This window comes from Opisthorchis viverrini (genome assembly GCF_000715545.1).
Source record: "Opisthorchis viverrini unplaced genomic scaffold opera_v5_276, whole genome shotgun sequence".
Lineage (NCBI taxonomy): Eukaryota > Metazoa > Platyhelminthes > Trematoda > Opisthorchiida > Opisthorchiidae > Opisthorchis > Opisthorchis viverrini.
The window spans coordinates 218,877-246,243 of NW_008751931.1; positions in this window are offsets into that span (position 1 = coordinate 218,877).

A 27,367-nucleotide genomic window follows, 5' to 3' on the forward strand; every position below is an offset into this window, starting at 1 on the left:
GCGGGCTTATACAGAGAGCACCGGTTTGAAATTTTACTGATCATATTGAAAACAACGTGCGTGGCCCATATATGCAATATTCACAATCTGATATCGCTATTTTAGTTCGAGGTATTAAATAAATAAGCAGAAGGAAATATAACAAGCCAAGTAGTCGTATATTAAAATACGATACTTTATTTTTGGTTTTCAGAGTATTAGTGTGTATCAAGTATGCCCACCAAAGCAGTTTTTCGGGATATTATCTATTTTCGTGAAGGCGTGCTTTTGATGAAACTGCTAAATATTATTCTGTTTGGTCCGGCATTGAATTTAAACATATTCTATTCGTCTAAATATCAAAATGAGGTTAGATAAATAAATATAGTTGGCTTGACCTGGATCGATCAATCGCCGGAACAGATCACTTATAGTTAGTCAACAAAACGTACTTAAGCGGTAAACTCCCATTAAGAACATACAGTTTTGAGACGGGCAACCACAACAGCAAGTGGAATTACGCTAGGGTGGCATAGTCAGGTAGAAAAAAATGCAGAATATTTGGCACCTAAAATGGAACGTCATACATAAAAGGGAACTGTCCTCTAGGAAGACTTTTTTCTAATGAGTTTTTATACCAAGCCTTGGCTGGGAGAGGACGTTACTACAGCTTCTTTGAAATGGATCACCTAGCCTAGGGATTGCCACAACAAGTGGAGATGTGTTACAATATACACTTATCCATGAATCAGAATGTGATGCAGTGGCGTTGTTAAAAAGGGAAGGCGTTGACTTGGGTTGATAACGTGCACACTAAAAATATCACTAGCGAAAATAAATTTGATGTCTTCTTTAACATAAAACCCTTCTACTCAGTAAACGTCCACCTCCACTGCATCGAAAAACATCAAGAATTCTCGACCTAATCCGTCACAAGTGATCGCCCCGGTGGCAGATAAAACAAGACAGTGAATGCGTTTTCATAAATAAGCGTCACTGCACCAGCGGATACTGCATGAATGAAAGTAGGTGAGCTTGGTCAACCGAGCGACAGTCTTAGAAACAGAGACTTGAAGAGCATGCATGCAAAACCTAAAAGTTAACATAATAAAGAGTAACTATAAATAACTCATAGAAGTAAGTTGTTGGAGAGCACATCACTGAGTTTCCGTTTGGCAAGGGACGGGAATACAGAAACTTACGTCATAAACATCTTAACGTTGATAAATTTTATAAAAGCAAAATACACTCCCCAAATGATTTAGTTATGACACAATTTGTTGCTAGGTTCTGATGTGAACTTGGAGTATGAGATAACAAGAAATGCTCCCATTGGTCATTGCCATAATGGTGCGGCAAAACCGCCAATTTTAAACTCGAGAATCCTGAAATGTTTAATAAATGTCTTGACTGATTTTGAGTAAGCAACTTTCCGTTGAATATGCCGAAATCAACACTTCAAGACTAGCGGTAGGATGCATTACTGCAAGTGGGGGTACGACAAACAAAGATAGTAGTCTTGTCGTGCGAAAAATATGATTTATCCACAATTTCAGCAGCATTTTTGTGACTGTAGCAGAAATGGTTGTTTTTCGTTCCCCTTCACCATTTTCAAGGCTTGAGCGCTCCCAACTAGTCCATCTATAAACAATCTACTCCCGTCACTTGCCAAAGGTAACAGTAGTCACTAGCATGGGACAGGATGGCACGTGTATGTGAATTATTAAAAAAAAGGGTTTTCAAAAATCAGAGGAAAATTGACAACAGAAACTTGGTATGCTACAACATTTTGGTGAGTTTATAATACACTTCCCTCCATGAGAATAACTTATTTACTGAGTAAAAACTGAACATGAGTTTGATTATTTATATGGGACATAGAAATTTTCTCCGGATTTTGTTGGGTTAACTTTCGTCATTAGTCTTGTTCGAAATCGGTAATGACATTGATTCTTTTCAAGAAGTGGCCAGTTATCCATAGTTTAAAAGATCGGTCCTGTTTTAAGATCAAAAGTCCTTTCCGTAGATCAAATGCTCTTATTCCTACGACCAATCGTGTTACCATACTAAGTACTCTCATTCCCAACATGTGTTTGGGGTCACTAGAGTGATTAGCTCGGTTGTGATGACAACATAATCAGCTTCAACTTTATCCAGTTGTGATTGACAGAAACCGTTGTCACTGTTAGCTACCGTAGTAGCTGAAATCTTGTTTTTAGGAGAACCAGTTGGTTATCGTCCTCCAGAATGTCGTTTCTTGTAGCTGGATAAATTTAAAGATATCGTGTATTATACATCGTCGGGAAATATGAAATATATCACCTGCATCTCATGTTGCGCAAGAATATCTGCGTCCTAATATTCACCAACATTAACTAAATATTACAATACGCACCAAACTTTCTTCGAGGAGGCTGATTATGCAGTTAAATTTTTAATTTCTTTGTGAAATAGCCAGAGGAAACCAATTTTTGCCCGGAGCGACAAACACTAAAAGATGCAATTATCTGACGCCTACGCAACCGTGTCCATATATTTTCGTCTGTCAGATGGAAAGCGTTTTTTGATGGGCATTTTCTGCCCTGCAGTTGGTGAATTCGGAGGTACTTTAGTGTCTGGAATCTTGCTGGAGCCAAAACGCTGTGATGATGGCTTGCGGTTTTACGTAAGATAATTTTTCTGTAAACGCGTAACATTAGGAAACATACTCCGGCAATAACGTGCTGTAATTTTCATCATTCTATCAAGCGACGCATCCTGAACTTTCCGTCACCTCTGATAATGAGCTCCATCTACAGGAGGTTTGTGATTACTATAATTTGAGTGGAAATTTCTATGATATTGTTGCGCTTATATCTACGCAATGCGACTTTATACTTCTTGGACTTTTCTTGATGGAAAATCGTAAAGTGACGAAGCTCTAGAAGGTCTCAGTAGTTATTTCTGATGTGTTTCTATCATCAAAATATTTCAAAGCGTTTTTGGTATCACTAGAACAGTTTTAAGATACAATTTTCTCCACCGGATCTAGAGCTTGTGTCATGTTTTCGTACCTTTGGCAAAAAAACTAACTCGCTTTACGGGTTCCAAATTGCGGCTTCTTTTGATAAACAGTTAATAGAGAGGTATATCGCTTGCAAATGACACATGTATGGCTATAGTCACTGTTTACGAACATTTTGAGCAGGATTATAAGAGAGTTAAGATCAATATAAGTTGGTTATCTGGGCATAGGCAAAACGAACGGCACCAATGACACGACAGAGGACAGTAGTATTGTAACGTCAAATCAAATTTGAATTACATGTTTGGTTGAATGGACATCTGAAATGTAAAGATGAGACTGTGGACGAAAATGGACTGATAAACCAGGATTGGTTGATGTCGATCTTGGCAGAAATGCAGTGATGCACAGTATGTACTCAGGCGAAGTTAACGTAAACTTGTTTTAGTCGGTTGTTTAAATACGACCCATAAGTGAAGCGTTCAACCAAGTGACAATAAACCAGGATCTGGCTGTCTTGGCAGGCATGGCCTGGTGATGACCTCATAACATATACGGAAGTTAGAAACGGTTCAACTGGATAGGACTTAACGAAAACTTGTGATGGAGAATAAAGTATGAGCCATGTAGGGTTAATGTTTTTGAAAAAAAGGGGACAAAAATAAAGTTATTCAACTGACTGAGTCAAGGGAGACATATTTGGACTACTTACTTTATATAGGAATGTAATTCGAATGTAGTATACATGAAGAACATTAAAAAGCACCCGTCACACCCAGATGGTGTCAGGCAGCGATATGATTGGGGGGTTTGTGTCGTCCGAATGGTTTCGGTGGTTGGTCAATACTGATTGTTATGGTGGGTCATGGCTGCTGATCCTTTTTGTTAATCTGTGGTGTAACGTATTCATAGCTCAGGTGGTTTTGCAAGTTTGGGAAGCATTCGGGTTAGACTAGTGGACAAAGCTTTTGTTGGAAAGTTGTTTTTACTAGTATCCCAACCCTGACACCGGCTCCATATCTTGATTCCATGAGTTTGTTCAAGAATTAATGAAGGTTTTAAGTTGGTGTGCCAAGAGGCCAAAGGTAAAGTTTATACTGATTGATGAAAAAGAATGCAGATGAATCAATTTCCCGAATAGCCATCCTTAGAAAGTTGGTTCGTATACTCAAGGTTGCAATTAGTGATTATCGTGCTTTTAGCTGATGACTGGGAACACAGTTTGGTCCTCTGGAAGAGGAAATAAAATTTAGCAGTTCTCGTAAAATGGTATGACCGAAGCGAACAATTCTTTTTCGATGGCATCATTTTTTTTGAAAAAATCCCAAAGCAGACATTTTTATTCATCAAGCCAGACACAGTTTGGTCCTCTGGAAGAGGAAATAAAATTTAGCAGTTCTCGTAAAATGGTATGACCGAAGCGAACAATTCTTTTTCGATGGCATCATTTTTTTTTGAAAAAATCCCAAAGCAGACATTTTTATTCAATCAAGCCAGGTGGCCTCGTCAGACACTGACCAGGATATTTTGAAGGAAAGAATACAACTACCAACCCACGGCTCCGCTCCGCTAAACTCTCTAATCATGCACTGATGTCATCACTTCGATTGGTGATGAAAGGTTTGCAATCAGATCGCCCAGCTCAGTGAACAAACCAACGACAAGAAAGAGTACACTCAAACCGATTACTATGTTGCCTACTCGAGAACGGTGGTAGCCCGACTGCCAGAGCAAGGGCTTTCTCGTTTATTGGCAGGTGTGCTCACATATTCACACGCAAGCAACAGAAAGACTGAATGTCACGATAACCCATAAAACCTGATCTGCAAGTTGTCTAGTCAACACGGACCGATTTTCTTGTATGAGGTGAAACGAACGTAGAAACCTCAGAGGTAATGACGATAATCAATCTAAAAACAATGGTGCAGAAGATTTCCGAAATGTATATCACTGCAACAACGAATATGGGATTCCATATGGGACGATCTCAACCAGCTTTACAGGCTATGCCATTTTAAACGAAAGCTCCGATTCTCGAAACCAACACGTCCAGGGCCAAATAGATAAATTAGTTCACACACGGTGATTTTTAATTAATGCTACTGGGATGCTAGCCTTTCGTCCGCCTACGAATTATTTCTATACTACAAGCCGAGTATTCAACAGCTTGACTTCATCCGACTGGTCAAAGACGCGCGTGTGTGTGTGTGGAAAATTGGTGCTAAATTGCTGCAGAATTAGACCAACTTTACATTGTAAATATCTTCACCCCAACTAAATAAATAAGCACCTCCCATAGCATCAGATGCGTCCTACTTTTATATTTCAACTAGCCGTCCTTATTGACATGGCACGTTCCACGAAGCCAACATGAATTGGCATTAGCCTTGTGGGGATAAAGCCGAAAATTGTCAGATATCCGGAACAGGTTAAATAGGCTTAAAAATATTGTTGAAACATTCACGTACAGTCTAAATACTCCACCCTAAGTTGATGTTATCTAGCAGAAAGTCAGTCTGAACATATAGAGTTCGTCCCTCAGTGGAGGTTGGATATTTCGTAATTGCCCTGTAGGAACCACGATAAGAAATGACCAAAGCATGATAGTTTAAGAAGTCAGTCACACTGACAGTGATGAAGACTTCAAAGGAGTAAACGAAATTTGGTTTTTTGTTCCTGGGCGAGGTATTTTCGGAGTTGGACGTAAAAAGTGTAATTATAAGGATGTTGATGTGTGGTAATTGCATTATAATTCCAAGAATGACTGGAATTATGCCCGCGCAAGTCGACAAACGTCGAAACTGAAACGAATATCACGTCAATGCTGCAAAGCCAAGGTGTAAATTTATCATCTGATTGGAACGTGATAAAGGCAGGAACACAGCTTTTTAGGGTGACTGGAATTTGAGGCAGTATAACATGTACGGTTGGAATAATTTACGGGTAGATTCGCGAAAGAAAGAAGTACGTGAAAAAGTACAAAAAGTACGTGAAAAAGGAAGTAAAATAACCGTCGGTGACTCACAGATGCAAATGATTTATATGATGATCAAATAGTTGTGTTAAAGAACGCCGTCAGTAAGGCTTCTGAAATTCGAAGTTGTGAGTCATGAGCCTGGATTCTGACGGCATCTGCAGTAGACAGTAATGTGAATCACACTTTTTTATTGTTAGAAAAGCCATCGTTTTTCAGTTTGTAAGGCTATCCATTTATCTATTTCGTATTCGTTTCTGGCTAGTTGTGAGGCACGTTCACTTGAACTGTTTTAGCTAATCCGCATCCAGGAATGTCAGACTGTTTTCTTATATGCTCTCCTGTTTGTAAACTCGCGGCTTGAAGAATGTGTTCTGGTTCGTTGACCAGCTGAGAGCATTAAGTGATACTAAACATCGCACGTCCTTTGTCGACGTTGTTTCATGGGTGACAAATGTTGAGCTCACCGGAGTAGGAAAATTTTACGGTTGTGATTTGGTACAAACGTAAGAGAACCGGTGCTGTTTGCAAACACAGCGTGCAGTTTAGTTTTCACGGAGAAACATATAGAGGGAATAAACGGATTGTGGATTACCTTTGTGTACCTCCTGGCAGATCTGTTCTTGAGCAAATTTGAAACTCAACAGCTAAGTTCCGTCATCAGTAAATTTCACTATGTGGTCTTAAGATACACTACATGTTTATACTTGCCACTGAAAATACTGTAGCGGCCGGCTTATTACACAGCTTCGACTAAGTACAAACCGTCGTCGGCCCTATTTTACTGAGTCCAAATTACAGCTTTATTCTATGCATGTTGATATGAATAAGAGGATCAGTGACACCATGCAGTCTAGCATCCACATTACACAACTTGGATGGGTCAGTACGTTAACGTTTGTAGCTTTGGTATCTTTCAAAAAACGGAATTCAACTAGATGCTCAGTTGAGAAGGCTATGTAGCTATGTTTCATGGAATGCCGGCTAAAATATTCAAAAACATTAAACACCTTTTAATATAAAACAGATCCAGGTAAACTCATACTAAAAATTATGCCTCTCCAAAACGAAAAACCGAATAACATGGAGTTGAGTTATGCATGTCTAGAGTAACCTGCAATTCAAGGTAAAAAGCTACTGGGCCAATTTCCAGAGGCTTGAGACATTTAGCTGCACACTCTTACTGGATTTTCTCTACCATCACTTTTAATTTGCAAGAGAAACTGCTGAGTTTTAGCCTCAGCCTAATGCGTACGAATTCATGCGTATATGCCGGTCGTAAACAATGCGTTTTTAAAGTAGAACAAGAGGAATGCTGGCTTCCCTGAGTAATGTTTGAAGAAAACAGAGCACAAGTACGTCTTTGTGCCACTTAGAAGAAGACACTATGTCATAGACAATAAGCATAAGCCATACGCCAACGACCCATATAATGACCATACAACCACCCATACAAGTGGTACTATTCAAAATATTATTGTTTACAGAAGCCTTCTGAATCCGCCCGCATGATACACAGCAATGGGCTGAGAAGAAAAAAGAGCAGCCTTTGAAATCGATTTGTCCTACTGATAGCTTTCCTCCAGCGAGTGTTAGACAAACATGCAAATCATTTTAATCCCTAAACAGCAATTATTGTTTCCACTTGTTGTCTCTTTTTCATGGATGTATTCGTAAATTGGTTCAGCCGTATATGTGATTTTCTCCCGAGCCTCGTGTCAGTTTGTGACACATTAGCCGAGAAGACAGAACATTCCTGGATAAAGCTCTGCTGCCTGCCTCCTTTCTTAAATTTGGATTAGGTGGGTAACTGCAATGACGGGAATCACACACAAAGCTCATCTTGGGATCAGAAGTGGCGTTTCTAAAAGAAAAAATCCTTTGTCTTCTAGCTTTTGATCAGGTGGAAGCCGTGATACGATTTGCCATAGCATTCGTAGTCTGATGCAGTGCCTATATATTTTATAGAAGTAGTGATATTGATGGAGGGAAAATAGTTTTTCAGGGTATCATCTGTGCTCCCGGAGCCCCATGCTTAAGGGTCACAGTATACTCCTCTGGCTTTGGTTTAGGTTACTAGTACTTATGAAAGCTGGAGAATCGTTACTGTTATTTGATAACCTGGCCATGAAATTATTGTCTTCTGCTGAATTTACACCATATTCTCTCCTGCGGTAATGATATTTGTTTAAGGGCTTGTCTCGTTTTTTAATAAATAATCACGCTATAAAAATCGACGCAGAATGAGATGAAAGTGGCTTTTACAACGAAAGCTTATTGACTAGGTTTAGAATTTTGCTACCCTTTTAAATACCGTTCTCTGTGACACGTCTCTCCAAGCAATGTCTCACAGGTCAACAAACTCATGTGTAACGACACTAACCATTCCTAAATAATGAAAAATAGTTTAGTTAATAAAGTTCTACAGGAGCCTATCTGATCTGGTTGGTGTACTTGGTGGTACTTGATCATATCTCAACTCAGGATTTATTTCTTGAAACCTGGTTTTCCTACCTTAGGCCTGTTAGTTTATCTGAGCAAATTGCACCTCCGAAATCACATAGTAGAAATACTGCTTAGCAGCCTGCATCGCTTCCAAGTCAAACGGAACCGTTGCTACCGCTTAGGATCGACTGCACCTTTTCCCTGTGAAGGGCATTGAAATAGCGGATAGGGTGGTCTACAATGATTTAGAATCTGAATGTCCTGTGTTAATCCACAAAATGCTCTGTCAACTGCTGTGGTATAACTCTGATACATTGTGAATTGAGTGAATGGCTGATAGATATCAACTACGTGATGAACGGTCATATCGCACTTGAATTAGATCACGGAATTTTTTGCTGGGTAGGCCCGCGGATGGTGTAAACTTTGGAAGGATCTGATAATATTGATCATTCCAAAGGATTAACTTCGTGTCGTGAGGTGAGACGGCGAACTGTTGGAAATTGAACCCAGTGAGCAAACGTCAAAATAAGCATAGCTCACTCTTAGAACACGTGCATAGGATATGGGTGCACACTCAGTCGGTCGGAGAACACTTTGCAGACTGGTGCCAATCATTGTTTGGGCCTATCTGAAAGGGTAATACAGATATTTTTTAAAGGCGTTTGAACCCACTATTTACTTAACGTATTTCAAGATCGAAACGGTGTGCTAAAATGGCAGTCTTAGAGACAAAAGTTAGTGATAATGGGCAACCAACTTAAATCAGAAGTACTGATTGGTGGGTGAGACATCTGGTGTGCAAGTATTAGTGGGTTTCTACAAATCCACAGAGGGGCCATAGAGCATTTTGGTTTGGATGGCTAAACTGTGCCACTGGGCGGCCAACAATCATTACCACAACCCCTCCGCAATAAGGCTATATCTACAGACTATCACATGCTTAGCAGTACCTTATGAGTTTACCCCTTCTCTACACACCCAGCGTGGTTGTCTGTGGCGTAAGTATGCCACCAGTTAGGTCTTGCGTAACAACCGAGATGTTAAATGTTAGTGATCGCCGAAAGAGTTGAGGAAGCTAATTTTACTGAGAAAGTACGTTTGTCTTGCGTGTCCCGAATAGTAACACAGAGTATTTGGGTTATTGTGTTATGCTGACAAATAACGGAATAATATATCAAATGTTGGAAATGCCACTCACAGGGTTCATCCATCATGGAGCGCTTCCAAATCCTAAGAGTCAACCCGTAGAAAGTTTACAATAGAATAATTAGAATTAGATGTCATAATTTGGTGTGCACTTTTTGCTGGTCATATTTGGGTAGCCTTGAACCTAATGGACGGGCTTGTGCGTGTCCCTGGGGCATGATTTTGACCTTAATCAGGACAGAGAAAATCCCAGGAGTCAAATCATAGCCCCTACGGTAATGTATATTCACGTTTGACAAGACAAACTTAAACATACATCATACAATTCCGTTATGTTCCGAAACATTTTTGAAACGTGGTGATTTTGAGCATTTTAAATACACCAGTTGACGCATTATTTTCAACTCGCTTTATTGCCGGACCGAAAAGCGCAGTCAAACTACATGCCCGAAAGCGATAGTACACAAAAACCCGTTTGGGTCAGACTCAACGTACCGAAAATGGTAAAACTGGTTAGGACGAACTAATGAAAGATGTTCAGAATTCCAGTGCGACGAATTTTGCTTTGATCACTCGTATACGTACAGTGAAATTAAATATCAAGATAGTCGCTCAAATATCGCTATATGATAGGAACCTCCCACGTTGACAGATGGCATATGTCAAAGTGCGGAAACAATTTTCACCAGGAGGATAACAACTGAATTAGAATGAAATGACTAGAGTTGAAATGCACACAGTAAAGAAATATTTCCATCATAAAATGCGATCAAAACCCACTTAGTGGTTAAAAATAAACCTACGCCGAAAAAGTTCATTTATTATCGCGGAAAATAATTGGTGACGGATACTACGAATGATTTTGGAGAAAAACCATCAGTATTTGTGATTACAAAGAAAACAACTTTCTAATTGCAATTGCTTATTTACTTGTTTGTTCGGTCCTCGTTCCTAGGGCTTTACTTGCGGCTATGATTCGTAACTGAAGAAACCTTAGACTTACTTCCTTCTCACGACCATCACTTGCCCACCCCTCTTACTGATGAACTCTTTGCTAACATTCCAACATGCACCTCATCGTAGCCTTCCAGGCGTTCGCCAACGATTTTCGGTTTAAACGAACATCTGGCCAGTAATTCAGTGATTAATGCCAGTAATATAAGTAGGGATATTTTTCAAGTGCATAAGGACAGATCCTTACCTCGAGTGGTCAATTCCCTGTCTGGCATATCAACAAAAATGGACAGGATAGCATGTTCCAGCACCTGTTATTTCCTTCCACATTCACTGAGAAGCGACACTTTTCTCTTTTGAAAACAAATCTTCGACGACCATTTAGGCGTCGGAAATAAAGTTAACCAGTTCACTCTCTCATCCGTTCTGGGGCCTATTGAAGGGCGCAATTTTTAAACACTAAACATAACATATTTTCAACCACATTTCTAGCTATGCGGTCCTCTGCTTAACTCAGGGGCTTTGGGTTGTTGATTACTTATTTACACGACAATCTTCATTCTCATGTAGTTTGAAAAAGGTCAAAAAGAGCTGTTTGTTGCGAGTATTCCTAACTTCCACACGGCATTCTATTCAAATGAAGTACCATTCAAGAGAATTCACACCTCTAACCTCATTTTATGGTTTTCTTGAACTTTATGCAGAAAAGGAAGCCAGAATTAATCAGAGTTACTTTCTCACTACTGTACGGTTATGTAAAAGCAGAGAAAATCATAAAGCCTAGTAAATATTTTCACAAATGATATTGTGATGCGAGAGTGTTTGCATTAATCCATAAGCCAGGAAATTTAAAATCATTCCGCGCACGAATAATCTCTCTTGGCATTCGTGAATTTGTTTCATTGTTTCTTGTTATCCTTCCTCTTCTAGCAAAATGACCATTCCCAGTCTCCACGAAAATGTGCGTCCTCAGTCTTTTTAACAAAAGCCAAGCAGGTCTGTGAACAAGTCCTCAGGAAAATTATCACACAACCAAAGCAGAGACTGGAAAAAGATAATCTTCCTTTGCTGGTTTCGTGCCAATAGTCCTCTATCAGTTTATCTAGCAGACGAAACAAAGTTAGCGTGTGTTACTCCAAGCGACTAGTGGATGGTTCTCGTGTACCGAAGGATTACTACGGTGGATGACGTTGAAAATACAGAATATTGGCTCGCGAAATCTTATTTCTTTCCTCGCAAGAAGCACTGATATGTTACAATTAAATGTCAAATGCCAAGCAATTTGCTTTCTTCTAACTGCTTATTACACGGAGGACTCTCATAATGGAGAAGCAGTGAAGGACGATTTACAAGAAAATTGACTTTGACGCACTTGTTGTCCCCGAGAATTCACTTTGTGCGTGCAAACATTTGTCTTGGTTCCTCTTAATTCCTTGTATTATAATTCCAGTGGAATGGTAAGTGATGTATCATAGTCATTTCCGAAACATCGTATCTCACTAAATATTCTACGATAGAAGCATAACCAACAGTTCCCCAGAAGTTAACCGACACAATCGTACAAGTTTTCGGTTTTTAAGTAAAAAACGCAGCCATCAAATTGTTACTAATATACAATTGAGTTTGGGGCTAACTATTTTCTTGTTTTCTGGATGAAATAGTTTCCAACATTAATCTCAGATGCGACTATCAAAAGGCAGAACAGCAAACTGATGGTGATCCTGGTGAAAAGTAAATTCGGCCACAATGAGCAGTTAGCTGGTCGTCATGAGACTTGGGTGAGGGATATTTCGACAGGGTGAATCTTCCGAAGTCGACAATTGTTCACGGAAGCCACTATGAGGGATGGATTCACACAATTGACAGCGGCTCCAGTGGTGGACATGTAATGCAGTTTGCGGCAGGAAACACACATGTCATACAAAACCAAACCTCGAATATCCAATGACAGATGGTTGACATGATTAACGTGGTCACGTCACTGTGGGTACTTCAAATTCTTGATTAGTAAGTTCCAAAACAAGCTGCCTCCAGAACCCGTCAAAAGCTCCCAAAGATCCTTTTTTATCTAACTGGGGACTTATTACCAAACAATTTTAAACTGCTACAGTAATAAATCTACCGATTGTCACCAGACTTTTTCGAAAACAATGCCACTATGTGTCTTTTAAATTCAATGTTACGCAAAATAAACAACTGTTTAATTAAGGCAAGGTAGGTCGCTAACTGGATAACAGAAATACATTCCAATTTATTAGTGCACTTCCACTAACTAGCAATGTAAAGGCCTATTGAGTTGCCTTATTCAATGCAATATTACGCCAAGCTTCGTTTAAACGCACCTAATGCATTACCCACAATACTGAGTATTATATCTGGTGTGCTTTTTAGGACACAAAATATGTAATGTATCGCTTTATATATAATAATATATTTGTGAATCACGAGGCCTGCATTCGCCTTATCCCACATGAGCACAGGTCTAAAATCAATGAGCCCTAAAATTTGACATGCCCAATCAAGCAAGTGTTGTTGGGTTTAGGCCTGCGTAGTGAATTATGAGCCAATCATTTCGGCGTTCTCAAGCGTAGTAAATGCACATCTAATTTCGGACACATCGAACGAACAAATATTTGATGAAATCGTTTTATGTGACTCAGCTTTTAGGTATGGGAAAAACACATATTTTGCTGCATGCAAAATTGCTGTTTTACGCTCGCTTGCCGGAGTACACCTTTCGATATACCTGGGCTTTTACATTGACTCTAGTCTTCATCCTTCCATAATTCTAAGACTAACTGCTCTCCCATCGACAAGTTTTTGGGGCCAAAAGTGTATAGGATATACAGGAGAAGCAGCGTGAAAAACGTGCAAAAAATGTAGCATTACACATTGCAAAGTATTTAGGCGACCTACAAAATGTGTTCAAGCGAACAAAAGGACTATCTGGATGCTCAACAACCACAACAAATGAGCGTACCAAGGAACTCAGCCGTAAATTTGCATAAGACACGAATCAGCTGACCGAAGTCAGACATGTGTGCAACCTATGTAGTAGTACTCAAGGAGTCCTAGAGACTTAAAAGAAAAGTGAACCAATCATTGCGACAGCCAGCAGTGAAGGCGTTCACACTCAACTAACTCGTTTCGTTTGATGGTGGACCTGCCACAGTGAAAATTTTAATCGGATCTACATATTTATATGCAAACCTTAAAACAAGGATGCGAAATTTTTCAGCATTTTGTACTGTACGTTCCCTAGTTATTGTGTCGGTTTGTGATCAGTTGTATGTGTTTTGCTTTGCTTGGCCTAATTTTATATCACGATAAATGCTTTGGACATACGGCCGCATGAGGTGACGGAAAATGTTTTAGGTGGTGGAACCCGCATATGTGACCTTTCGGTTGATCTAGATTACATTTACATAACTCATTTTTCTTCTATTGAATTGGGTCCCTTCAGTAGTTGAATAAGGCGAATGAAATGGACAAAATGAAGCAAACAAATGGGTATTTGACTCAGAAGGCGGTCGTGGGAAAGAAAGAGTTCATTGGAACCTACAGTGCTGCATTTACTGAAAGCTGAAAAGGAAGTCCATTGATGGCATCAGCTGCTCAAATCCAACGATTAATAATATCTGAGATGAGCGGGAGATTCTAAGCATTATTAATTGATGAAATCCTGGTTTGATGGGCCGGAGAAATTGAGTCAACCAGATCAGTTATTTTTAACAGCGGCGATACGGATACTTGAAGTAGATTTCAAAGCTCAGGCTTAATAAGTGTTGTAGCTGGTAGATGAATGCAACACTAAGTAAGGCAGTAGATCCTATAGCTACAAGACAACAAATTAAAATCCCAGATCAATAGAAGTACAACACACAAAGTTATTTACATCCCCATCTCACCAATAAATCACTCGTAACCGAGAGTACGATCTCACCCGCATTACCCTTAGTGTCGCCGAACCAGGACAATGCTCATTAAGCTCTCGGTAGTGGAGGTTGGTCGACAACTTAGTCTTTTTGTACAAAATGAAAAGGACAAAGAAGGCTTAAGTTGGATGCACTAGATTGTAAATCGGAGTCCTAAATCGAAACTTGCGCAGTATACAAATTTATCAATGAGACTGACATCAACAAAGAAACGGAAGGGGCGCGGAAATTTACTTAAAAATTTAGATTGCTTTACCTGTTTTATGTGCACCAGAAGCTAGAATGGGGAATATCAAGACCGGGTGTTATGCGAAACTGAACTGAATCACTTGGTTAAAAATGACCTATAGGTTTTGAGAAGGCCTTCCTTCTGTAGCCAGTGGAATAGCTCAGTGTTTAGAGCGCAAATTTGCTGACCGGAAGATCCCTGGTTGAAATCTGACCTCTGCTTTGCGACTTCCCTTAGGCTTGCGCAACCTGGAGATGTCCTAGCCTTCGTGTTTCTATCGGGCGGTATGGCAGTTGGGCACCGAATGGGCGCTACAGCCGAACGACTCTTTTAAAGACGTTTACAAGTTGTCTTTTCGGACAGTTTTTCGTACTTCCTAATTAGCGTTGTAGTAGTAAGTGCTTTGACCATAGAGAAGTTAATTAAGTCTCTTCATTTGTGAAATAGACACCTAATTTCGCAGCCTGACCCGAATGTCTGAAGCAGGTAGTCAAAACCGGTCGGATATGAAATAGACGTTAAGTACTAAAAGATGGTATTCAGAACCATATTAAATCTGTGCGCATAAGCCTCGTATGTCTTCTATTTCGGTCATCCTATTTTGCTGATGCAATCAAAGGCGGACGCAAAAGTTTCCTTTGGCTGTAATTGGAGCTAGATTGTAATACTATGCTCAAGAAAGAATAATATTTTTCCAACATTTAGTGTGTCTGCTATGGAGGAAAACAAGCAAACCCGCCGAACTTCGCCGTCTCAGCACATGACTAGTTGTTGCCAGCCTACGCAAATGAAGTAAAATGTTTACTTGATATCGACCTCATAAAGCCTAGGAAACTTACCGGTTGTGGGTTGCAGTTATAGCAAGCTTTCCACCCGGTCCTCTCTCCCATTTCGAGAGCCAAAAAATAATTGCGCCGAAGCGGAGTTACCCAATTCAGTGGTGTTAGTGAAATTGAGCGACCACCTTAAATCAGAAGTACTGATTGGTGGGTGAGACATCTGGTGTGCAAGTATTAGTGAGTTTCTACAAATTCACATAGAAGTCATAGAGCTTCTTGGTTTGGATAGATAACCTGTGCCACTAGGCGGCCAACAATCATTTCCACATACCTACCTTTCCGCACTAAGGCTCTATCTACAGACCAATACATGTTTAACGGTATCTTACGAGTTACACATGTTCTCTATGCACCCAGCATGTTTGTCTGTGGCGTAAGTATGAGACCAGTTACGCCTTGCGTAACAAGCGAGGTGCCAAACTTTGGTGGTTGAAGGAGTTGAAGGAGCCCATTTTACTGAGAAAGTTCGTTTGTTTGGCATGTCCTGGAAGGTAACAAAGACTAGTTTGGTTTTTGTATTATGCAAACTAACGTATGAAATAATATGTCAAATGTTAGAAACGCAACTCACATAACTGGATCATCATGGAGTGTTCCCGAACTCTAAGAATCTACCTATTGCAAGTTTACAAAATACCTAGAATTAGATCACACACGTTAGTGTGAAATCTTCGCTGGTTATATTTGGAAAGCCTTAAACCTAATGGAGGGGCTTCTGCGTGCCGATGTGGCATGTTGTTTAACTTATTCAGGCCAGTTGAAGTCACGGGATTTCGTTCAAAACCTCTACCGAGTATGAATATGGTCGGTATTCTATTCTATTTATTGGAGCTGTGCTCACGTATTTTTCGTAGTCCTATTGTTCAGTGTATAACCTTGGGTATTCTTTCACGCTGTCTCGAATTGAAGTAGCGTATGTGAATGAAGTGTGCAGGAACGAAATGACAACTTGTGAGTCGAGTAACTTATGCTGGCGGCACTCGTCTACAGATATAAACTTGCTAATTATCGACATATGTCTCTGTCTGAGAAGGTGTCTGACTGATATAAACCTTTTCGCACTTTTTTTCGATCTATGAATCAGTTTCGAAATTTTAGCCAAACGCTTCTCCGTGAGCAAAACGTCCTGGCTCGATTTTATGTAATATGCCTGGAAATAAAGCGCGGTTTCAATATTTATTAAAGTACTGCAAAAAACAATAGCATACATTTTTTCGTGGGCTATAGATTTAGCAATTTTTACCATTGTGCATGTTTTACACTATGGTCACCATAGTTTTATTGTGCGGTCGGCACACAATTTCTTTTTTCAAGCTTGTCAGTTATTATCCACGATGTGTGCCATAAAAAGTTGACAGAGCTAATTTTGGCGTTCATACCTACGGCTGGTTACAGCCTGCTAGAAATTGATCACAACTCCGGTCAGTGTCGGCGTCTCTAGCGTTTTGAAAAACGATGCATCCTAACGGAGTATAGTAGGGGCAGGATCGGTGAGAGTGTGAAGGGACTCGGGGATTTTCAACTAAAATTTCATCTTGGCAGTGAAAACAATGTGTACCGAAACCCAGCAAACACTGGGCAGCTAATTTTTTTACATTTGGAAATATCAACAAGAAACCACAGAGTACTCTGAACCCGAAGCCTACAGGCTGATAGTTTGAACACTTGGACGTTCGGCAACTGGGAGTTGAGCTTAGATGAAAGATCACCCCACCTACTAGTGCACTGACTGGTTCGTCGAGCGATGGATGGATGGGTTGGAAGTCGCATTTGGTATGTGATATTGTTCTTATTCAGAACTACTTACAGATTAACGGATTAAGGGTAGAAACTCCCCAGAGCACCATGGTACATGTACTTATGAGGATTCCTACTATGAATCAAACGGCTGCACACTGCTTTTCGGATCCTCAACATGAAATTACTTCGCTTATAAAGCCAAAGTTTCCAGAATACTATGGTTCCATTTTGCTCATCACTCAAGTTGTAATCTTCAATGGTCCTAATTAAAGTGGCCTCCTTATAAAATAGCTTTTCATTCCGAAGAAAGAACGAAGCAGATAGGAGAAACCCTTATTCAATGATGGTTTCTCTTCTCAACATTATACTGCTTGCAGTTCTCCTACCCCTCACTGTCTCACTTAATTCAGGTTTGTTTAAAGTGACCATAGTAATTCGCCTATGTTGTGTCGCTGGTATCTAAATCATAGATATAGTATTCGACCATATTTTACTTTAACCCCCTGCTTTCTTGTTTGTGACACATCACTGTTCGTAATTTCGGAATAGTGAATTGTCATTTAGGATCCTTTATAGGTCGTACATGTTCTTGTTGTAAACTTTGACTGAGTTTCACCTAGTTTAGTACCTGATGACGCTAGGGAAAGGATATACAAGCAAAAACCAAAATCAGATGGAGTGATTATTGACTCTTTTATAAGTTAGGGTGTCTAGTGGGTAACAGCTTCTGCAAGGATCCTGGAGTGATTCACCTTTACTACGCAACACACACAAGTAATGGAAGCTGGCGAGTTGATGTGGTTTTCCCACCACTCTTGATCATCAGAAATGTCTAACTGTTGCACCTACTGCCTGCCACAATGTTTGCACAGAACCGTAGATATAAAGACGAACTGGTACCTACCATCTTGAGGAAAAACAGAAGTATATTTTGTGAAGCTTCACTTCACAATACTGAAACGGGGTCATACTTGTGACCTTCGTGGTTCTCCCCAGATCAACACTGTAAAAAGAATTGAAACAATGTATTTAGAAGAAAAGCACTGATCAAAAATATCTTTATGGTAAATCCACTTGCGTTGTACAAGTAAACCGAACAACCCGAGTGGACTGCTCAAACGTTTCATCCAAACCACTTGAATAATATATAAAAATGAATGAAAGCTTCGGAAAGCATCGGAATTATTTTCGTCCAATGCAAATCAGAATGTGCACCATAGTTTTCAAGCGCAAAGCAGTTTTTGTCGTTTTCTGCCAATTTTTCTTCTATTATTCAAGTCAGAGTAAAAAAACTAGTTTTTTGCCGATGCATTTTGCTTTACTCGGTGCGTGACTGGTCGAATCATTTTATTTTAGAACAAGAACACTGATCAATATCGTCAGTTTTTCCCCGATTTTTTTCTATACCACAGGAAAACAGGGATCCTTTGATTGCCACGCACGCATTATTCGAGGAAAGATTGTAAAGCATTGGAAAATAGTCAAGATTTGTTACACGAGGACTAAAAACAATATTATCCTGAGTAATTTTTTCCTTGATTTTATGCAGTGCGTTGAAATCGTTAAAATTCACGTTGTCTTACTTTATTAATCACCAAAGTCCTGATCATCCTCTGGGGCAACTTAATTGTGAGTACTCCAACTTATCTGCTCCACTTATGATTTGCAGTCGTTCACTTTTTTCATGCGCAGTTCGCAATTTTTCAGCTGCGTCCAGTCGACAGGTGATAGCTGCTCACGTATTTGGCCTATTTTTTCATTGCTCAATTTTCTCTATTTATTTTGCTCTTGTTTACTCTAGTGTCTCTAAATGGTTACTTTGCTTCATTTTACAGAACTCCACAAGACGAACGGTTTAGGATTCGGGATAGAGTGAGAAGTGTACATTCAATTGATCTCGTTTCGCAGTAGCAAGGGACGAAACGATATATTTCGCTGCAGGATGAAGCGACCGATGGGAGTTGAGTCTGCGCATAAGCCATAAAGCAAGTCAAAGCAAGCGCCAGGAATTAATGGAATGTTTTTCTCAGGGTATGAGCTCAATGCCATGGATATCATCAGCCTAGCCACGTCGTGCAAAAAAGTGTAGAAACTAATCTAACAACTAGACGAAGTAAACTCTAATGACGGAAGATGGCGAAAGATCTCACAATAAGTGTCTTCACTGATTTAGTGTGATGGTTTCTCTACATGCTAAGTTGTTCAGTGGTTTTGGATATATATCGCCGGTGTTTTACGTCCTCGCATCATATCACTGGTCAGTATACCTTGATTATTCGGTGACTACTGATACAAACGACCACCTCTTACTTTTGGCACCCGCAGGTTGATGGTGATATTGATCATGCGAGTCAGGACTGACCTTAGCTCGTCAAAGAGGAGCCGTGTTTGAAATGTCCTCATCCGTCATCATCCATCTACAGTTCGCATTTGAGAATGACCGTTTTAGTGTCCCACTCGTTTACTTATTTGTGCAAATTGTTCATTTATAATTTTGGGTGAATTAAAGCCAATAAAATCTCTTCGGGTAAAAAAAATTGAACACAATCACTGCATAAAATCCATACACACATGATTCATGCTGGGTTTGCTAAATGAAAGAGTAGATCATGCAGAGTTTATGTCGTTACTCGTTGAATATGAACTCCATGCCGGTAATATTCAACTCTCCCCTTTGTGTATCCATGAATTGTCTATTTTATGGACTACCATACAAATCGTTAATAATACTGGATAAAGAAAAGTCTATGTCGCCAAATATTGGATTTCGAGGGTAAATATCAAGGAGACAAAAGAAAAGAGCATTGTTATTTCAAAACCCCACGCTACAATTCATCGTGGGCGAATGAATACAACTGGGTAAACATAGCCATTTGTAGTTCAAAACCAGCAAAAGTGAATCTATTGTTTTTGTGTTCACGGAAGCTAAGTTAAGAACAGGAAAGCCTGTTGAACAGCAAATCACACATTGCGTTTTGTACGCAATTAAATATCAAAACAATGCAAAAGCATTATGGATTACAGTCGACAAGGCCAAAAGTGTCTGCGATGATGAGCTGTATTAGATATATGAGGGTTATGGTTCTTGGAATATCCTCAGAATAACTTGCTTTCAGGCGAAAAAGTTTGCGGAATGAACCCCACCTAATTGTAACTGCAGATAACAGGCCGAGTCTGCCTTTCCTATGGAGCAAGCAATATTGTCACCGCCGTCATCCGTTTCACATTTGACCCTTGGTCTTAAACGCGGAAACACAACTCCAAACGTATTGAACAGCTTTAGCATTCGAAGTTATAGGTCATACCAGAGTTTGATTATTTTTCATTTTACTCCTATATTAGGCCTCGCTACATTATTGTCTACTCTTAAGCCTGTTGGCTGAACGCAAGAGCCCGTCTGAATGTCCATAAGTAACTCGAAAAAATGCAGTGCCCAATTACTCACCTCACTGCCGTAATTGTTTTGTCGTTTTCGTTGAAATTATCATTTATTTTTAAAGGGCATGGTCACAAACATAAAAAGTGAATGCAAGCTATGAGTGCGAAAGAGTAACAGGAGAATATGGGAGAAAATAGAGAAACATCTCATTTGAAATCATGCCAAGAACAGTTTCAGCCTGATGAGATGAATATGGAAACACGCATCCAAAGACCAACAACCGAAGAAAGGACAAACAATGTTGAATGCGCTGAGGTGGGTGGGCAATTTGGTTTCAAACGTTCCATCGCCAATCGAGGTGACATCATCAGTGCGTAGTTGTGCGTAGTGGTGGGTTAGTGGTTGTGCCTAACCCACTAACCCACCGCTACGCACAACTACGCACTGATGATGTCACCTCGATTGGCGATGGAACGTTTGAAACCAAATTGCCCAGCTCAGCGAACAAGCCAACGACCATCTACGCTGCCTGAGCTACCGACATTCTCCTCAATAGAAAATGTTGAGTGCTCTTCAAGGTGCGGTAGGCACTAGCACAGTCAAGACTTGCACATCAGGCACAAAGTTTCCGTCATACTGAGACTGGTGTGAGATTAAATGGCAAAAATGTACATTCAACGCCACGTGCCACGCATAAAAGTGTTGTAAGTAGGCAGAGAGCCCACAATGGCAAGCAAACACAGGTCAGTGACTGCGACCTTAGAAAGTCCCAGTCCAATAACAGCCTTGGCAGGTTAAGGAAAGCAGATCCCTCGATAAGAGATGATAATGGTTGGTGAACTAGAAATCGACATCACAACCGATTGCATGTAAAGCTGAGATTATGGCAAAGGAATATTCATCAGCACCATGCTTCTGCTACTCCTCATTCCACACAGTCATTCCGCGCTCATCCGAGACTATGATGATGTTTATTACGTATAATAAGATTCTCAACTTCAAGTGAAATCCACTGCTGTTTGTCGCGCAGCTCTCCAACAGATATCAACTTTGATAACATCGGTAAACATTTAGAATCTTTCAAAGCTTTGGAATATGCATTTGATAATTCTCCGAAGTTTCCATACGAAACATTCTTGTTGAATCCATCAACGACAAGTGATGTGTGTCTAGTAAATACATTGGTGAATAAGTAAATACGTAAATACCTCAGTGAAAGTCAAAATCAAACTAGACCCTTAGTGAGGTTTTGAGATGTTCCAGCTCCTCCTTTATAGTGCAGCCAGCTTTAGAAGTAGTTCGATGTTCTTGTGTATATTCTGGCCGGTGGATTTTTAAATTTACCAGTAAGTTGATTCTGAGTCACTTTAAAACCTAGGCAACATTGGATCGTCCTTTAAAAAATCTCTCTTCGGCGTCCTTTTTTCCGTATGTTACCAGAAAAAATTGATAGTGTGGAACAAAAATATTTGTTACTTTTTTCTATTTCTAGCAGTGTGAAGCTATGTAATTTCACATGAAATCACGGATTCAAACATAATTCCTGGTTGATTTAAACATAAAATAGCACCTGTGTGCCATTCTGTCTAGATTATATCTGGGCAACAATTTGAAAAGGTAAGGTCTGCATATATTTTATGTATATGCGTTTGTCTCATGTTGAACGGCACGTGACCGTCAGATAATAATCACTGAAAATGAAGGACTGATGTTGCGTCCCTGGATTTGTCTTATGTCGTCTAATGAACAACCATCATTTAGTAGCAAAACTGAATTCTCAGTTAGGCTGCTAACTTAGTTTTCCTTTACACTGATGACAGCTTCTATAACGATCTATGCGTCCATGGAAATTTATGTATCCATTTTTGAGATATGATAATCTAATATTAGCAGGAGTTACGTAGCTACACCCTGAAAGCAGCACCATATGCAGGGTAGCGATTATCTGCCAAAGAAGCATCCCTCGCAGAGTAATAAATTGCTCATTCCGTTGAAGTAACTGGGAGAATTGTGCCAAAATAAGGAAAGAACAGATCCAGCAGATCAAATCGTATTACTCTACAGGACTATATAATTCATCAGAGTAACGTTCTGCACTGAGGACGACGATTTCTTCTGAGCATTATGGAATTGCTGTCCGCTGTCCGCTGTCTGATCCTCCCGTGTGATCTCTCCCACGGTCCAACCAAAGACCAGTACGGATTTGGGGGACACCAGCGGACAATCCTGTTAATGTAAGCCAAAAGCTGCCTAATCCTCACAACATACACCAGTGCGTGCTCGTGTGGCTAAGTAGCAGTACATCATCTGCCCGAACGAATTCCTAAAATGGGATACTTGACCTAATGCTGTCAACTTGTGTTGGCTGCGCTTCCTTGCCTGCAGTAAATTTGGATGCACTGACGTGAACTAAGTTTCCTAAGGATCGAGTATACCAGGACGGTCAGCGGAGAGTAGTCCGGCGGAGTCGAGCAAGCCCACATATTGCCAGAAATCGAATGACGAGAAGCTCTGAAGGTAAAATGGTGCTGCTCTCTACGATAGGACTGCGATGGAATTAAGATATTTTCTAGGGAGCACCAGCAACCACCATGTCCTTACTTATAGGAGGAGCCTTTTAGATTTCTCCATAGGAGGGAAAGGGCAGAAAAATGTGGGCCCTAGAGACCTCTCACTCTGATCACCCGAAGGTCGGCCATGACCGCCGGCATAACATTTGGTACTGTTGAAATGCTTTTACACCAAGTTTGATGCTTTTGACAGAATACATGCAACGTGCAGCAGCATTAAATCAAACAGTTAGGCCTTACTTTCTGTGCTTTCGGTTCAGCCCAGCCACTTGGTGCTATTTGAATCGTTGGCTCCCGGAAGGGTCAATTAAGAAAACCTGAAGAACCACCGCTTCCTTGCTCAAACGTTTAAACCAGTGACCAGGAAATTTTCTCGTACAAGATTTCACTTCATCTTGCTGGTATGATGATCAGACTTGCGTAGAAGGCTTAATGAAAGGCAAGCAAACCTGAAACCTTTTTCCTGCTTGAGTGAACGCAGAGCACCATTTGCCCTCGCAGGTTTTTTGTTCGCTGGCCCTCACCAAGCCACTCTCCAGTGCACTGAGTGACGCGCTGATTTCAACCCATCCGCCGTTCTCCCAAACACTGCTTCCTGTCTGAAGCAGAGCCAAGTGCAACAGACCAAGATTTCTCACTAAGCTCAAAAGACTTGGTCGAAGTTACGGTCTTTGGTGTTTGCACACTCCTTCCAATTGATTAACAGATATTCCTTGTTGGAACCCTGATTTTTGTCTCCGTTGATGTATGTTGTGTCTCAAAAGACACAAGATATCATCTCTACTGTACACATTAGGCTGCTTAGGACGAGCGCAGATGGCCTACATTCCATTTTTCGCTCTTGGTATCTACAATGATGGAGTTGCAATAAGTTAGGAGGCTAGTAGAGTTTCACTGGACGGAATTCTAGTGAAATCAACAACCGAGTAAGATGACTAAAGTTGGCATGAGCACAATTTCGTAACAGATTTCTGGTCGACGCTCAACGTACAACTAACAGGCCTCAAATAAAGACCGTCGTTCCTGATGAGGAGTGCAACTGGATTTCGAAACTACTGGAAGCACAGTCATGCTGATGCCGAGGGTTGGTTTAAAGTGAGCGTGCCTGTCTGAACAAAACTGCCGCTGAGTATCGCCGCGTTCAGTAGTTCCAAGTGAAGCCCAATCAGAAACTAGCGACTACGATGGCTCACGCAGGTCCCTTATACTCCGGATAATCAGAACCTCAAAGAGTGACGGGAAACAGCGTTTTGTAGCGATCGCCGGAAGTTAAGGTGACTTCGCTACAGGAAACTGCCTCACCGTACTTCAGATGATCCAATAACTTGGCCGAAATAGATGGGAATCGAGGAGCAAAATGCAAGGAAGACAGTATTTAATTAGAAAATTGTCGCCCCGAGTGATAAGTCGAATATCAGAAAGCGGTTTAGCTAGCTTTCTTAAAAAAACTCTTGCGGATACCAACGAACCGAATAGTACTTTGAAACTAGCCCGGCAAAGGCAACAGAAATCCAGTGACAAATCCTCGGGCATGAAAGCCCATAGAGTGCTCCCAGTAAACAGTTGGGTTACGTTGAGTTACGCGCAAAACCCCAGGAGCCAAGTCATTCAAAGAAAGGTTTATCAACAAATGCGGTACTATAAACACAATAATAATAATAATAATAATAATAATAATAATAATAATAATAATAATAATAATAATAATAATAATAATAATAATAATAATAATAATAATAATAATAATAATAATAATAATAATAATAATAATAATAATAATAATAATAATAATAATAATAATAATAATAATAATAATAATAATAATAATAATAATAATAATAATAATAATAATAATAATAATAATAATAATAATAATAATAATAATAATAATAATAATAATAATAATAATAATAATAATAATAATAATAATAATAATAATAATAATAATAATAATAATAATAATAATAATAATAATAATAATAATAATAATAATAATAATAATAATAATAATAATAATAATAATAATAATAATAATAATAATAATAATAATAATAATAATAATAATAATAATAATAATAATAATAATAATAATAATAATAATAATAATAATAATAATAATAATAATAATAATAATAATAATAATAATAATAATAATAAAACTGTACACACCTCAAATCGTGGGACTACGCCGGTTTAGGTGCTGTCGATTCAGAACAGCACTGTCTCAAAGCAACGTAGCTCCAAGATGGCAAAACCCACGTGTTGATTTAAACAATACCCGCAACGACAAGGTCACACAGTGGTTTTACCTTCAGGTCAAAAGCAAGCAAGGCGGTACGAGCACAAAACTGAAATAACAAAACGGGAGTAGCGTTGTACACAATACGAATAGAATAAAATAATGAACACCACCCGACAGGGATTATCCACACCCGGAATTTCGTAGATATGGTGAACAATCTGATGACCATAGTACGTAAAATTTAGAGCGGAAACATGCCCGCGGGTCAACGAACCTAAACATTAATCCCAATCTTTAAAGTCGGTGCAAAAAGCCATGCGGGAACCTTCTGGCTGATAGCAACGGCGACCAAGGTTTTCAATCTAAGGCAGTTTCAAGCAGATCGGCTGATCAAATCCTCCTAAGCAGTAAGAACGTTATTGCTTCTAGTAATTGGCCACATCACCTACGCTATCTTTCGGTGAAAGAAACTGTAGCAGCTTAAACCAACGCACCGTTTGTACATGGTTTCCATGTGACGAAATCAACTTAACTGATTCCGTCATGTTGAACAGTACTTCTGGGCTGAATGGTTCTGTTACTGCTTTAAAGATCAGCCAAAGGAATAATTTGTTCAAGTTCAAGCTAGGGGATGCTGTTTGAGCAAAATTACGTGGAACAACAAACAGAACGGTATAGGGGATGATGTTTTTGCAGCTTTTGTTCGTTTTTGTTTTGTTTTGTTCAAAGTTTAAATTTTGTCTCAAACCGCTAGATTTATTGATGGGTAGGGTGCCTGAGTATTTGTACGTCAAGGTAGTTTCTGAAAATGTTAACCCGACCTGAAAATATCGCATCTACGATTGGAAATTTGGAAAGCAGTAAAATCGGCTGAAGAAATGGTAGTTTCCAGGTGTCTTCTAAACCGATTATATTGTAGGCCAAGTAACAATTCCGCCATTCGAGCGTGTACTATTTCGGGTTGTTTGGACGGCACCCATCGGATGTCAACCTGTACTTCCCAGTTTATTGGTTTGTTGACGTTCACTGTTATTACCAAATGCAGTAAGAAAGCTTCCGCATCTTCTCGAGATGGCCATGGGTAGAAGCTGGTGTTTCCGAGCAATCGTTAGCGTTGCTCCATATCTGCGCCACATTTATTCGGTCGGCACATGCAAATTGCCTGCATTATGTATGTGGTATCATCTTAAGGTGATCTGCCGAAACTCGTCTGAAGACGGGCCACTTGGTGATTACATATTGGAGTTTGCCAACTGGTTGTGTCCTGAGATGGATACGGAAAATTCCGATGCTGTGAATTTCTGACACTAAAATACTATTTCTCTATCAGTCTGTAACGGGTGCAAAACTGGCAAACATTGCATGTTCATTCTGCTTCAAATGTCATAAGTATGACTCTTCGGTGACAAATTTATTTATATTTCATTCTCAGTCAAACCTGTACAATACCATCTGCCAACTGGTGGACAATCGCCAAGTCAGACAGGGTGCTTTAAGCAAATTGCCAATTTACAGGCTTCAATGGTCGGCTATTAAGAACGAGATAACCGAACAAAATATACGCAGAATAATTCCTCGGTTTGGCCACGTATCAGTATCACCTTGACAAACACTACAAAGAAGTCATCCTCGAGATCTTTAGATAGAACTACATGTTGTAAGAAATTATTTACATACTGAGCTTCTTTTTCATATGATAATGCGCAAAATTAGTGAGACACACTCATTTGCAAAACAATTTGGTTTTGCGAGAGACTCGTCTCGAACCCAATGTGGGCGGAGAGTTTTCAGCGACCTTATGAATAGTGCAGCATTTTGTATTTTGACGCATGCTTTTGATCAGTGTTGTGCATTGTACACGTGAGTGCATGTATTTGTCAGTTTTGTGTGGTTCACATTTCTGGATAACAAAATAAAGTTCTCAAATT